General features: G+C 39.3%; 1 long non-coding RNA gene across 4 annotated transcripts in view; it reads right to left on the reverse strand.

The window, feature by feature from the left end:
* The window catches only part of LOC137045371 (uncharacterized), a 141,150-nt gene that overhangs the window by 61,859 nt on the left and 63,583 nt on the right, over positions 1 to 15,708 (reverse strand). For 3 of the 4 annotated variants that reach the window (XR_010898755.1, XR_010898753.1, XR_010898752.1), the window contains exon 3: positions 519 to 671. This is a non-coding gene — a long non-coding RNA (uncharacterized lncRNA). Of the gene's footprint in view, positions 1 to 518; positions 700 to 15,708 lie in introns of all 4 variants that reach the window. The other variant, XR_010898754.1, reaches the window with a different exon arrangement.

The raw sequence follows: 15,708 nt of genomic DNA on the forward strand, positions 1-15,708 counted from the left end.
GTACACTGAGGGTGAGTAAAGCATGGGCTAATTTTCATTTTTGGGTGAACTATCCCTTTATTGAAATATTATAAGTTGTATAATACACAGGCACCAATATGCCATACAGTACTACCGGAAACATTATCACAGTATCTTGTTTGGTGCATTTCTGTATTTTAAAAAAATACATGTGCAGTAAATGTTACAGGATAAGAATATAAATATATAACATTACTGTGGATTGGTCTTGGAAGAATTTGATGAGAAATGTTTGAGTTAATTTGAGATCTCTGACTTTGGCAGATCTTCGAAAAGTTAAAGATATCAGTGGATACATTACTATTATACAGGAGTATATTTTCATGGACATCTAAAAAGTATATTTTCAAACATCTAAAAAGTGGTTGATTTACCATTTTCCCTCATTTAGTCTCACTACAAACAACTGTGATGTTAACTTTTTTCCATCCTAATGGTGCGTGCGCACTCGATATTGTACTGCAAGTCATTATTACTCATCATCCCTTGAAACTCACCCTCTATGCTGTGCAGACGTCATGGTGGAATGTCAGTCTGGAAGGGCGTCTAAATTACGAGAGCCTCATGTGGCATCCAGGAGGCAGACAGACAGCAGAGCTCTTGCTGGGACGGCAGTCGACTGCTGGTTTGATCCATGCCGGAGTCCCTGTCTGATGCATCCACACACACAAACACACACTGTCATGCACCATAAAACAAAACAAAAATAAAAAAATTAATGTGTAAGAATGAATATTAAAAATAGGAGACATTCTCCACAAGCAGGAGACTGAGAGATTTACATGGCACTTCAGCAAGACTTCAAAATGTGTGCATATCACTTATTACATAACAAATATTAAACCAAGAGCCTAAAAAAAAGTGCACTTTTCAGGCAAAACATATCACAAAAGTGAGTGTTCAGTTATTTTCTGGAGCCATCGCATCCATCCATGATTTATTCCCAGGGCTCTAGCATACCCACTGACCCACCTGCTGTCCTCAGGTGAGTCTGGTGCATGGCCTAAGGTTGTATTGGCCACTTTATTCCCTGCAACAATTTGACCATTGTTTACCAAAATAATAAAACAATATTAAAAGTGTCTGGAGTGGCTGCCAGACTAAACAGAACAAATGAAGAACTCCTGGGGTCCGCTGCTGCCAGGCCTGTTGTGAATTAGCACGCTTTCACATTTGTTTTGGCTTGGCCAAGAACAGGGCAACATTTAGTGCTTTAGGAGCCCATCCCAGCTTTAGAAACCCACAAAATTCAGCTTAATTTCACACAGCAGCTCTGTTCCAAAACCTAGTGAGCTGGCTTGCTGTCTGCTGTCTACACACACATGCCTGCCATAGAAGTTGTCCGAGGTGTGATGCTAATCAGGAATAATGATGAGAAATTGTGTTATGTGGTAATGAAAATATATACACAATTGAATGACAGGAAACTCCATCCTCATTGAGGACAGACACACATAAATCCTGTAGCAGATACAGGCTGGTGGAGCTGGGAGAGGTGGGGGGTTTTAGAGGAACTCTGATACAGGACTAGCTTACAGCAAACAAAGAACCAGATATTTAAATATCGAGCAAGCAATCTTATTGGCTGCAGGATCAGCAGAGGCCAATCAGCTTGTGCCATGCGGCAATGATGTGATTGCTTGCTGATCGCATATGAAGGACCTATTAGCCTGTGCCCTCTTGTCAGTGGCTGGTTGAAAAAGATGAGCGCATCTAAACGCAAAACAGAACAATCGATGCAAACGCGACGAAAACTGACAATGAACTGAAAGAGAAACTGAGTTTAAATACACAGGCCAAACTCTTTCCCAGCCATTGGCAGAATTTTCTGTCATTTATAACAAAACGCTTCCCTGCCATTGACAGAACTTTCCAGCTTTCCGTGTTTTCAATGCTATACGGTAGGAAACACTGTTAGACATCTTCTGAAAGAGTACATAATCACTGGATCAAAACACAGACAAAAAGGAGCAGAAACAAGTGATGAAAGCATTGTTAGGCATTGTTTTCTGAGCATTTAAAATGTTGCTTTTTAGTGTCCTCATCACTATACTGGGGCGTTAGGACCCACACAGAGACCAGGGTGAGCGCCCCCTGCTGGCCTCACTAACACCTCTACCAGCATAAACCTGGTTTTCCAGGTTGGTCTCCCATCCAGTTATTGACCAGGCTAAGCCCTGCTTAGCTTCAGTGGGAAAGCAGTCTTGGGCTACAGGGTGATATGGCTGCTGGTAAAAAAGAATGCATGAAGCAAGAATAAAGCTTTATAAACTTTAATTTATTAATTATAATTCATACAAATAATTTAATTTATTAAATATAAGATATATTGCATGTTCAGATATTTATACAACTAAATAACCTGGTAACCATGAACGTTTTGTGAAAATTATCAAAAATGCTGGTGGTGGCTGACATTTTTTTTTTTTTAAATGCTGCCAGAGAAAGAGTTCGTTCACCCAATAAGGAAAATAAGCCCATGATTTACCCACCCTCAAGTTATCCTAGGTGTATATGACATTCTTCATTCAGACGAATACAATACGATTTATATGAAAAATGTGCAAGCTTCCAAGCTTTATAACAGCAGTGAATTGTTGGGTAATTTTTTAAGTCTATAAAAGTGTATCTATCAGCCATATAACTGCTCCACTTGGCTCCTGGGGTTAACAAAGGCCTTCTGAGGTGAAGTGGCTCATTTGTGGTAGAATGAATATAAATTATGGAAAAAGCCTAACGTCGATGACGTTGAACGCAAGCGATTTGAACTGCGAGAGGCATTACACTTTCTGAAGTTGACGATTAACGAACCCATTAATTCAATTTAAGAAGGCCTTTATTAACACCCCGGAGCCGTGTGGATTAATTTTATTATGGATGGATGTAAGTTTTTGGTCTTTAAATTTCGGGCTGACATTCACTGCCATTATAAAACTTGGATTAGCCAGGATTTTTTTTTTATATAACTCTGATTGTATTCATCTGACAGAAGACTGTCATGTACACATAGGAAGGCTTGACGTTGAGTAAATTAAGGGAGCATTTTAATTTTGGGGGAACTAACCCTTTCAACCCGATCACATATAAATGCGTATAAATAGTACGAGTGTGCATTTTGGTCATTTTGGTGTGCAAACTCATTTTGGTATGCATATGATACACTGTTTTTTGCATGCATATGATACGCACTTTAGGGCATGCATATGACATGCTCTTGGATACGTTTAGGGTGGTGGGTTCATACATATAATACGCCATAAAGTGCGTATCATATGCAAACAAAAAACAGCGTAGCATATGCATTCCACGACATTGCAGACTTGTACTATTTATATGCATTTTCGTGAGATCCGGCTGAACCCTTTACTGCATCTATATCGTTTGTGCATGATAATTTGCTACATGTTGCTACACAAGTCGCTTATGTCCATAAAGAAAGACTAAATCCAAATTAATTAAAATGAATTCCCTCCAAAGCTCTATCTACTCATACAATTTAACATAAATCTACAGTAAGACACATGGTGCTGGTTTATGTGCTGAAATGTCTTTAAATATGCATCATTTCAGCAGTTACAAAAATATGTCAAAAATTCATCCAGATGTTTAACTGAGTGCGCAACTCAAGGCGATTATGGAATTCATCGTTCTTCAAATTCCATGTGTCATCAGTGCATTGATATCTTCCAGTACAAGAGATGTTTTTCACTTTTATGTAAAAGGGGGGCAAAATGCATTCATAACAATTTAAAAGAAACAGCTTGTTGTGTATTTTCAAATGGGTTCAGGTCAAAAACAAAGTATGTTTATGAGACGTTAAATTCCTAAAATAAAAAAAGTTTAATTAAAAACAAATTATACATTTTTTTTTTTTTTTTCAGTGGAAAGGGTTGGGGTAAAAAGTTATAATGTTGTAATTGCATATATATATATATATATATATATATATATATATATATATATATATATATATATATATATATATATATATATATATAAAACAAAATCCATAAAATGATGGGAACCCCTAAAAGGTTGTATATGTGACTACTGCGGGACCACAAAACCATTCCTAAATCACACATCCACACAGATATAAGTGTATTTGTGGCAATAGGCAAAAATATGGGTCAAAATTATAGATTTTTTTTTGTACGCCAAAAATCATTAGGATATTAAGTAAAGATCATGAGGATATTTAGTAAATTTCCTACTGTTAATATATCGAACATTAATTATTAGTAATATGTATTGCTAAGTACTTCTTTTGGACAACTTTAAAGGCAATTTTTTTTTTTGCACCGTTAGATTCCAGATTTTTAAATAGGTGTATCTCCCATCCTAACAAACCATACATCAATGAAAAGCTTATTTATTCCGCTTTCATATGATATATAAATCTAAAAAAAAACAAAAAAACACTTATATCTGTTTTTTGGTCCAGGGTCACATATACTGTATATGAAATACCTGACAGAACCCTTTACGGTATAACCTTTTCTTCTAAGAGTGTACACTGTACACCTTCCTCACCTGGGCTGGCATGTGTTAAGTAATCATTGCGCCGATTGATAAGGTTTAATTAGAAGCCTTTCACTCTCTCATCAGTCATCACATTTAATCTCTTCACTACATCATAATGCTCAGCTCCGTCCACAAAATTAGCTGCCTTTTGTTTGACAAGTCTGAGCAGCAAGGAGAATGACAGGCACAAACTGGCTTTGATCTCCACAAGGAGCCGATTTCCTTCACTCATCCACGCGGTGAAGCCAGAGGTTAAATCAAAGGCATTTATCTGCTGGGAGGCTATCGCCATCTCATCATGCTGTAAAAACATTTGCTCATTCACCTGCTTTAGAAACCTAGCTAACAGACCCTGTCAGGTGTGATCAGAGACTATTAGAAGGAACCACAAGTTTCACAAGTAATTTGAGTCTGGAGACACATTCAACATTAAGAGGGCCTTTCACTTCAGTCAAAGCTAGATATCATTAAATATTGGTCCGATAGTGAGAAATGCCCACCGAAAAGACGCGCTTCCTGTCCTGAAGACAAACACTGAGGTATTTGACCAAGAAAACCCAGAAATATGACTTCCCAGAAAGTACAGTGTGATGTTTATTCCCAGAACTGGCCTCAAGATGAGACCCAGTAAATAATGCAGAAATGTGGCTGAACATGCTTTGAGAAAATTCCCAGAGAGCCAGGAGCACCAGCTGTTGTCTGGCTGCGTCTTCTAACTGGATGTGATGGGTAGATGTCTAATGCTATGAGGGGGTTGAGGCGGAGGTCTGTGTGTGTCCCTCCGTGTTGAGGTTTTGTTGCCTGTGTGTGTTCTGTCATCCTGGGTGGCTGAATTATATATCTCCCATGACACATTAAGTGTGGGCCATACATTTACAGAACGACAAACACACAAATCAGAGCAGCTGTTTGGCCTCAATTTAGGTGCTGTATCGATCCCAAAGTCACTATCGTTCTCGCTTCAAAACATTTACATTTACATTTACATTTACATTTATGCATTTAGCAGACGCTTTTATCCAAAGCGACTTACAACTCAGGAGAACAGGAAGCGATCCGTCAAGAAGAGGCAACGAAACACAAAAAGTGCCCTAAATACTAAGATTTGCACACTGCTCAGAGTAGCAAAGACCAGAAAAGGAAAGAAGAAAGGAGAAATAGAGGGGGAATTTTTTTTTTTTTTTTTTTTTTTTAATGTAAGATTAAGTGCTCATGGAAGAGATGAGTTTTTACCTGTCTTTTGAACGAAGTGAGTGATTCTGTTGTGCGTATGGAGGACGGAAGATCGTTCCACCAACCCGGAACAATGAAAGAAAAAGTTCGAGAGAGGGATTTCATGCCTCTCTGTGATGGTACCACAAGCCTTCGCTCATTAGCTGAGCGAAGGCTTCTGGTGGGTGTGTAGACGCGTAGGAGTGAGTCGAAGTATGCGGGTGCTGCGCTTGTGGAAGATCCATAAGCAAGAGTCAGGGCTTTGAATTTGATCCGGGCAGCGAGTGGTAGCCAATGCAGAGAGATGAATAGAGGTGTGACATGAGCCCTTTTGGGCTCATTGAATACAAGACGTGCTGCAGCGTTCTGGATCATTTGCAACGGTTTGATTGCACAAGATGGAAGTCCAGCCAGAAGCGCGTTGCAATAGTCAAGTCTAGAAATGACCAGGGCTTGGACAAGAAGCTGTGTTGCATGCTCCGTAAGGAACGGTCTGATTTTCCTGATATTGTGCAATGCAAACCTGCATGACCGAGCCGTCTTCGAGATGTGGTCTTTGAAGGACAGCTGGTCATCAAAGATTACTCCAAGATTTCTGACCGACCCCGAAGGAGTAATCAGAGATGAACCTAGCTGGATGGTAAAATCGTGTTGTATGGTGGGGTTAGCAGGGAAAACAAGCAGCTCAGTCTTTGCTAGATTGAGCTGCAGGTGATGTTTTTTCATCCATGCCGAGATGTCCGCCAGACAGTTTGAGATTCGTGCAGCTACTGTGGGGTCATCTGGTTGAAATGAGAGGTAGAGTTGTGTGTCATCAGCATAGCAATGATAAGAGAGACCATGTGCCTGAATGATGGGTCCCAGTGATGTAGTGTAAATGGAGAAGAGAAGAGGTCCAAGCACTGAGCCCTGAGGAACCCCCGTGGTCAGTTGATGTGTTTTGGATACCTCTCCTCTCCAGGCAACCTTAAAAGACCTACCTGTGAGATAGGACTCAAACCAGTGGAGTGGAGTCCCTGTGATGCCCAGTGATGAGAGGGTGGACAGAAGAATCTGATGATTCACAGTGTCAAAGGCAGCAGACAGATCAAGGAGGATGAGGACTGATGATTTGGATGCAGCTTTAGCCAGCCGCAGGGCTTCAGTAACTGACAGTAATGCCGTCTCAGTTGAGTGGCCCTTTTTGAAGCCTGACTGGTTTACGTCCAGTTGATTAGTCTGTGAGAGGAAAGATGAGACCTGGTTGAAAACAACTCTTTCAAGTGTTTTCGCAATGAATGGTAGGAGAGAAACAGGTCTGTAGTTCTCTACAAGTGATGTGTCTAATGTGGGTTTTTTAAGCAGTGGGGTTACCCGAGCCTGCTTGAATGTGGTGGGGAAGATGCCGGTGGAGAGAGATGTGTTGATGATGTGTGTGAGTGCTGGTAAGAGTGTAGGGGAGATGGCTTGTAGGAGATGTGAGGGGATGGGATCTAGAGGGCAGGTAGTGGGATGGCTGGAGAGGAGAAGCTTAGATACTTCATCCTCAGTGAGTGTAGCGAAGGAGGAGAGAAGATGTTTGGCTGTGGAAGTGGCTGATTCAAAAGTGTGTCTGTGTGGAGGTGTGAACTGACTGCTGATGAGTGTGGTTTTGTTTGTGAAAAAATTGGCAAGATCGTCTGCAGAAAGAGAGGTGGTGGGAGGTGGTGGAGGGGGATAGAGGAGAGAGGTGAAAGTTCTGAAAAGTGTGCGTGAGTCTGAGGTGCTGTTGATTTTGTTGTGGAAATATGCGGATTTAGCTGTATGGACGTCCTGTGAGAAGGAAATGAGCAGAGATTGGTACTTACTCAGGTCAGATGGGTCGTTTGATTTGCGCCATTTTCTCTCTGCTGCCCTAAGTTTGGTCCGGTGTTCACGAAGAACATCAGATAACCAAGGGTTAGAGGGAGTAGCGCGAGCTGGCCTAGACGACAGAGGGCAGATAGTATCTAGACAAGTGGTTAAAGTGGAACATAAAGTGTCTGTTGCAGTGTTGACATCCATAGAGGAGAATTGTGTGGGTGACGGAAGAGAGGATGATACAACGGAGGAGAGGTGAGAGGGAGAAAGAGAACGCAGGTTTCTTCTGAAACTAACTGGTAGAGGAGGTGGAAGCATAAGAGTAGTGAGATGTATATTAAATGTGATGAAGTAGTGATCCGAGAAGTGTAAGGGTTTGACCAAAGTGTTTTCTGTAGTGCAGTTGCGTATGTAGATGAGGTCAAGTTGGTTGCCAGATTTGTGTGTGTGTGAGGTAGTAAGAAGTTTGAGATCAAATGAGGATAGAAGGGAGTGAAAATCTGTAGCATACGGTTTGTCCAGGTGGATGTTGAAATCACCAAGGATTACAAGTGGGCTGCCATCCTCAGGGAATGAGGACAGCAGCACATCTAGTTCCTCAACAAAGGTGCCCAATTGACCTGGAGGGCGGTAAATGACTACAAGATGGATTTTAGCAGGAGCTGTAACTGTAATAGCATGGTATTCAAATGAGATGTTATTACAGAGAGAGGTGTGGGTTGAGTATTTCCAATTGTTTGTGATAAGGAAACCTGTGCCTCCACCTCTGCCAGTGTGGCGAGGGGTGTGTGAGAAGGAGAAATTGTTAGAGAGAGCAGCAGGAGTTGCTGAGTCTTCTGGACGGATCCAGGTCTCAGTCAAGGCCAAGATATTCAGATTGGAATGAGTGGCGAAGGCTGGAATGAAGTCCAGCCTTCGTCATATGGACTAAATATATGACGAAGTCATATATTTAGTATGACGTCATACTAAATATATGACGATATGTCCAAAACGTCATATGGACTAAATCTCACTCTTTAGGGACATTCTAGGCTGACACCTGAGTGAAAATACGATCGTGAAATATACTGAAGAAAATGATCTGATGATGATATTTTAGCTAATGTGCCTAATGTTTGATAGAAATTAAAATGAAAGGACTTTCCCGCTGACATGTACCCTCTGTACATGTCAGCATTAACTGAGAGTACATGCTTATATGCAGCATATATATTAGACATTTAAGCAAAGTCACACGCCGTAGATATTCACGCTGAAATCATGATCAAATCATAAAAATCATGGTTCGTTTCGGCATAGACATACACCCGGATAGCTCAACACGCCAGATAACATGCTTTAGATATATATTCCTACTCGTGGAATATGGATGATTATTAAAAACTTAATTTAAGATACATCTACAACTGATAAATGTGTGATAACGTTGTGATTAATGGTGAGTTAACTCATGACAATCATGTGATTAATCGCAAATAAATATTTTAATCGATTGACAGCCCTACTTTAAACACTTGAATGCAGATTAGACCAAGTGAAACAGCATTGCATTTCTTCACAATTTTAATCCGTCAAGTAAACAGACCCATTCTATAGAATGAACTACATCCCTTGGGACTCGCGTGTGTGGCGCTGATATCTGTCTCTTATTAGTAATCGTGCCCTGATCCGTACCATAGTCATGTTAAAAACATGAATGCACTCACTCACCCATAAACAATACTTCCCCTTAAACATTATATCCATCAGCATGACAACCATACCTGTCAACACTCCTATTTTTGCTGTTTTTCACACCCATCTCCAGCCCCCCTCCCATTTTGTAATTTCTCCCGGAAATCTCCCATAATTTGTATGGCCCAAACCTCGTTCTTTGAATAATCACAAACATGTTATTCCAAGGTTGTTCAGTTGCCATATCTTGTATGAAACGCCGACTCATACAATCGAAACATCATGCAAATTTCAAACCATTTGTGGCCTCAACCTGGCAACCTAGTTGTGCTGTTGATATCTGCGCAGGGCTCGGGAAGTTGAATCAAGCAGCATTAGTAGAAACGGGAGAAGATTTAGCTGGTAAATATTTCTGTAATCTCCTGACTAGTGTTACATTATATGATCAATTTTATTAATGCAAATTCTTTTAAACCATTCAAAAGCGACATGACAAAGAGAATGTGCTGAATGAAAAACTCACACAACGCCCAGATTCAAGTTCTCTTTTGCGCTTTTACGAACAATAACACACACAATTATGCCAATATGCCAGTTTTGTTAAGTTTCTTCATAAGAGCAGCCTTAAAAAAAGTTAAATAACGTCTTAAATGAGTTTAAAGAGGTGTTACAAAATGAGACGTGTGAGATATGCATCATGTGCGACAGCAGACAGCGGAATATCTTTTAAAGTGACAGTAACAGTATCCTACAATGTGAAAGGCTATAAATAATTAAAACTACATTTTAAAAACGTTTTTATTATTGTTAGTGTGTGCAGTTTTTATGACCTAACATAAATAGATGTGGGAAGTTTTATACTTTCATACTTACATTACAATGTAAAATGTAATGTAAATGTCATAACTTGTCGCACCGCAGGACCATTTAAAATAAAGGGAAAGGGGCTACTGAAATATATATTTTTATATACACATTCCCCTGAACATATATGTAAACTGTAAACAAAATGAATAATAATTATAAAATAAAAATGTTATAATGGAGATGTAATACAGTACTGTTGAAAGATTGTTGAAGTTTTTTTTTTTTTTTAAAGAAAGTAATAGTTTTATTCAGGAAGGATTCATAAATCGATCAAATATGACAGTAAACACATTTCTGTCATCCAAAATTAAGCTTCAAATAAATGTGATTATTTAGAACTTTCTTTTCCTCAAAAATCCTGGAAATATCAATAATAAGACATGTTTCTTGAGCAGCAAATCAGCATATTAGAATGATTTCTAAAAGGATCATGTGACATTGAATACTGTAATGATGATGAAAATTCAGCTTTGCCCTCAAAGCAATCATGTATATTGTAAATTATATTCAAATATAAAACAATTATTATAAAATGGTAACAATTTTACAGTTTTTCATCAAATAAAAGGAGCCGTGGTTAGAGACATCTCAACAATCCCAAACTGAACGGTAGTGTATGTCAACAACACAGTTTTAAGGAATCTGTCATTTGTTTAGATTCTGAAAAAACCCAAACAATTTGAGAATTCGGTTTATTCAGCCATGAATGGACTCATTTCCATCAGCGAGCCGGCGTGTTTGGAGTTGTTGTGAAAAGCTCTCTTGATCCCGAGGAACGCTCATGACACGCTGCTGTCCGTGATTACCATACCACAGCAGTGGCATTGTAGATCTTTACTGCAATTTGCATTCCTTCCTGATAAAGTGATGATCACTGGACAGAGAGAAGCTGGCCTCAAAGGAAGTGACCTCAGGGCCTGATGGCATCTCCTGATTAGAGGGAAACTTGCTGCATAATGTTTTAATTCACATCTGTGTGCCCTCTCTTTACACTGCCAATTTCTTTCTTCCTTTTCTCTCGCTCTCTGCATCCTTCCCTCAAGTATCTCCTCAATCCTCCACTTATTCTCTCTCACTGTCCCTCTGTCTACATACTTCAAGCCCCCTTTTTAATCTTCATCCCTCCCTTCCTCTATTTCTTTATCTCTCTCTCTCTCTCTCTCTCTCTCTCTCTCTCTCTCTCTCTCTCTCCTTTTTGTAGTGCTCCTGGCATCCTTATCATGAATTGATCATGTCTTTGTGATGAAAGGAACTGCCTTCATTTCCACAGGAATGCGCCCCTCTCAGTGTCCATATGGAAACACTTGCCAGACAGATTGGTTCAGATTTTTGCTCTTCCCTAGAGCATCAGACACGACTGATCATGTTGTACACGTCCAGAATAGAAACGATATTTGGGAGGGAAGACAGCGATAAGCAAATAGAACACACTTCAAACAAAATCGCATTAAAACAACCGACAGCACACACCTTAGACCAAACTAAGCTGGTTTGATGGTCTTACTGGTCTTCCGGCCTGGTCAGGATGGTATTTTGGATGGTTTTAGGGTTTAAATAAAAATAAAAGATTTATTTCAAGAATGCATCTTGCACAATATTAAGTGAAAAAAAAACAATAATAAAAAAAAACAATATTTTTTTAATTATGTAGGCAGCTATCAAATAGAAGAAATTAAGTAAAAATTAAGTAAAATGTTGTGCCTACAGTTTGTGTTGTAAAATGGATAGTACTCTAAACCAACCTATATATCCAGTGCCTCTTATTCATTTAGCTAGTTGATCATTAATTTAGGGCTACTTGTTTTACTTTCACTATTACTCATAATACTATATATTGTGACAGGAAGCAGGACTCGTTGTCCATCCAGACACAGTGTCATGTTGTCTTTTTTCCGTCTTTTTTTTTCCTTTTCCCGTTTTAATTCATGAACACGAGTCAGTGGATAACACGCAATGCGCAAACGCAGTCTCAAACAGTTCATTTTTCACTACAGAAAGTGAAAGTAAAAGCTAACAAGCTTTCGGCAAATATTCTCAGACAACAAAAGATAGTAAATGTAGCCTAATTCAACATGTTGATAAAGTAGCCAACTGTCTTCATTTATTTTCTTTATTTCTATTTTAGTCCATATTGTGAGATTTTTTTTTTGAAGAGAAGTAGGTCAATTTTGTGTTAAACAAGTTGCTTTTAGATGATTTCTTACTTTTCATTGAGACTGACATTATTGCAGTGTTGTGACATTAGGCCTATAGACTGATAATCATATAAAACAGACTGTTTAATTGGGCTAAATGTTTTTAAATAGTGAGGAGTAAACTATCTATTATTTTATTATGCAGTGTGTCGATTTTGCATTATGAAATTGTTGGGGGGGGCAAATGAATGTAGGCTAATATCAATTTAATAATAAAAGTAGGCCTACTCTAATAATAATAATAATAATTTGTATATATAAATTCTAAAACTTGATAGGCTCTCTTTCTATAATACACCATGGTCTATTGTCGCCACAGGTTTTTTTTCGTGCACATTTTTCACCTTTTCAGTGTGAGCAGACAAGTCACGCTCGACGGTCGGACCGCACAGTGTAAGCACATCAATCGTGAGCTTTGGCTTTAAATCGCATGCGATCTACTCGAACAGTATGAGTAGGTAACCTTGTTGAAATCGCACAGTGTATGCCCAGAGTCAGGTATGAGCACAAGAGCTAATGTGAAATCACACTATTTCACTGCTGGTTCTATATTGGTTTTATACAGTATATGTATAATATATTTTTTATTTTTCTATGAATAAAAAAAAGCCTTTGATAAACATTTTGTTTTTGATATTTTGTTCTACAATGTAAATTGCACACACACACACACACCTAGATACCGATAAAGCTAATTTTGAAGATAGTGCTTATTATTTTTTAGAAACATGTTTCTAATAAGCAACTAGATAAGACAGTTTATGCTGAGTTTGTGGAGTTTACGCTGTAGAACAAAATATTAAAGTATAATCTAGTTATGTTTACCACAGACCTTATTTTACTCATGAATTGAAAAACTCCATTATAATACCCCATAGGAAAATTTTGAAGGAACCAGCGGCGAATTGGTCTTCCAGGTTTTTAGGTCATCCCTGCACCACTCTTTATTCCAGGATGTACAGACTGACATTTCCAGTGAAAGTCTTCTCTGCTGTAGCCCTCAAATCAAATATGGCTTCATTAGTGGCTAAAAGTGTCATTGCTGACAAATCTTCACATGGCTTCAGATGATGTTAGTTAAAATAAATCTGACAAACTATGCCTATTATTTAGGGCAAATGACCACATACAGTGCACTAAAAAAAACAAATTGCTATAGAGGTTTCTCAACTCAGGCCCTCAAGGCTCACTTTTTTCTGCAAAGTTTAGTTCAATCCATAATCAATCACACTGGTTTCAGCTAATCAAAGTCCTCAGTATTACTACAAAGTTACAGGCGAGTTTGATCAACCCTTCACCTAAAACAGCCGGTTGAGAAACCATACATATTCTTAATTTGATTCCACTTTACAAGTCAAATTTCATTAGGAATCCATTTTTTTTTATTGTTATATAGCATATTGTTATGGATTATACAGTTCTAAGGCTGTGTGTCCACCAAAGCGTTTTTTTCACACTGCTGCCTGGCGTTTTCAATTGTTTTCAATGAGAGCGCCACATTTTTAGAACGGCTGGAGCGCAACGAGGCACTGAGTGTTTTTTACTGGTCGCAGAGAGTTGAATAATGTTCAACTTTGAATAAAACGCAACGCTCATCACTGTCACTTTTCACCCAGCCGTCCAAATACAGTGAAGGAGGGGCGGGACAAACACAACACAGACCAACCGCCACATTCTGCGTGTCGTCATTAGATGACAACAAGCAATAATAACGGAACAAAATGATTTAAAACAAGAGCCAGAGCAAATACTTTACATTGTATCTGCAATTTTATATAGATTTAATACAGGAACAAACTACCTGTGAAATTAGAAAGACTTCCGTGGAGTTTCCGTATCATAACAAGCAAAGAGTCTCAACTGAGGAAAAAAAACACTGCCTACCCAAACGTTCTCAAGCGCTCACAGCGAGGCGTTTTCAGCAGAGCGCCTAGCGTTTTCAGCTGGCTAAAAACGCTTTAGTGGATTCACGGCCTAAGGGTGCATGACACATCGCCTTTTCCAAATATACACTCACCTAAAGGATTATTAGAAACACCATACTAATACTGTGTTTGACCCCCTTTCAACTTCAGAACTGTGGCATCGATTCAACAAGGTGCTGAAAGCATTTAGAAATGTTGGCCCATATTGATAGGATAGCTTCTTGCAGTTGATGGAGATTTGTGGGATGCACATCCAGGGCACGAAGCTCCCGTTCCACTTCATCCCAAAGATGCTCTTTTGGTGCTCTATTCCAATTTTGGTGAGCTCTTGCAGATTGCAGCCTCTTTTTCCTATTTGTAGTGGAGATGAGTGGTACCCGGTGGGGTCTACAGCTGTTGTAGCCCATCCAACTCAAGGTTGGACGTGTTATGGCTTCACAAATGCTTTGCTGCATACCTTGGTTCAGTTGGCCCATTCTCCTCTGACCTCTAGCATCAACAAGGCATTTTCGCCCACATACTGGATGTTTTTCCCTCTTCACACCATTCTTTGTAAACCCTAGAAATGTTTGTGTGTGAAAATCCCAGTAACTGAGCAGATTGTGAAATACTCAGACCGGCCCGTCTGGCACCAACAACCATGCCACGCTCAAAATTGCTTAAATTACCTTTCTTTCCCATTCTGACTTTCAGTTTGGAGTTCAGGAGATTGTCTTGACCAGCACCACACCCCTAAATGCATTGAAGCAACTGCCATGTGATTGGTTGATTAGATAATTGCATTAATGAGAAATTGAAAAGGTGTTCCTAATAATCCTTTAGGTGAGTGTAGTCAGGGCCGGATTAACATAAGGGTGGGCAGACTGATCTCATGAAATGGCATATGTATGACACGCCAATTTGTATGCCATTTTGGCGTGCTCTCAAGACCATAGACCGTAAAAAAAATATGGACGACTCGACATCATCCGTTTCCGCTTGGCAGATTTGAAGCTTTCAGGCGGGCTTGCAAGGCGCTGACATCTTGGGACCGAGTCTGCGCAGTAGCGATTTCGGGACCGGAGTTGCGCAGTAGAGCGCAGGAAGTAGAGCAGGAAGTACAGCCGCGATATCAAAAGCCTGCCCACACGCTCGCAGATGCAGAACAATTAATTATGTTGGTGTGAAATAAACAGTTATTGAAATGTAGAAATTAAAGCTAAAGCTCTAATCTGGTCCCAAAAATTTCGAAAAAGTCCTTAGAAGCCGTCAGTCTCAGCTGTCAATCATGACGTCACCCCCCCCCGTTTTTATAGCATCACATAACTAACTCAAAGTAAACTTATTTTTAAAACGAACACCTGAAATGAAATCATCGTGATGATAACTGCCTTCAGTGACATAAACTAACTTTGGGGAATTTTTTTTGAAGTGTAATTTTATTATTTAGTTTGCCTCGCGTCCATTAGAAATCACAGAGGGGCGGCTAT

This window comes from Pseudorasbora parva, chromosome 17 (genome assembly GCF_024679245.1).
Source record: "Pseudorasbora parva isolate DD20220531a chromosome 17, ASM2467924v1, whole genome shotgun sequence".
In the NCBI taxonomy this organism is placed as follows: Eukaryota; Metazoa; Chordata; class Actinopteri; order Cypriniformes; family Gobionidae; genus Pseudorasbora; species Pseudorasbora parva.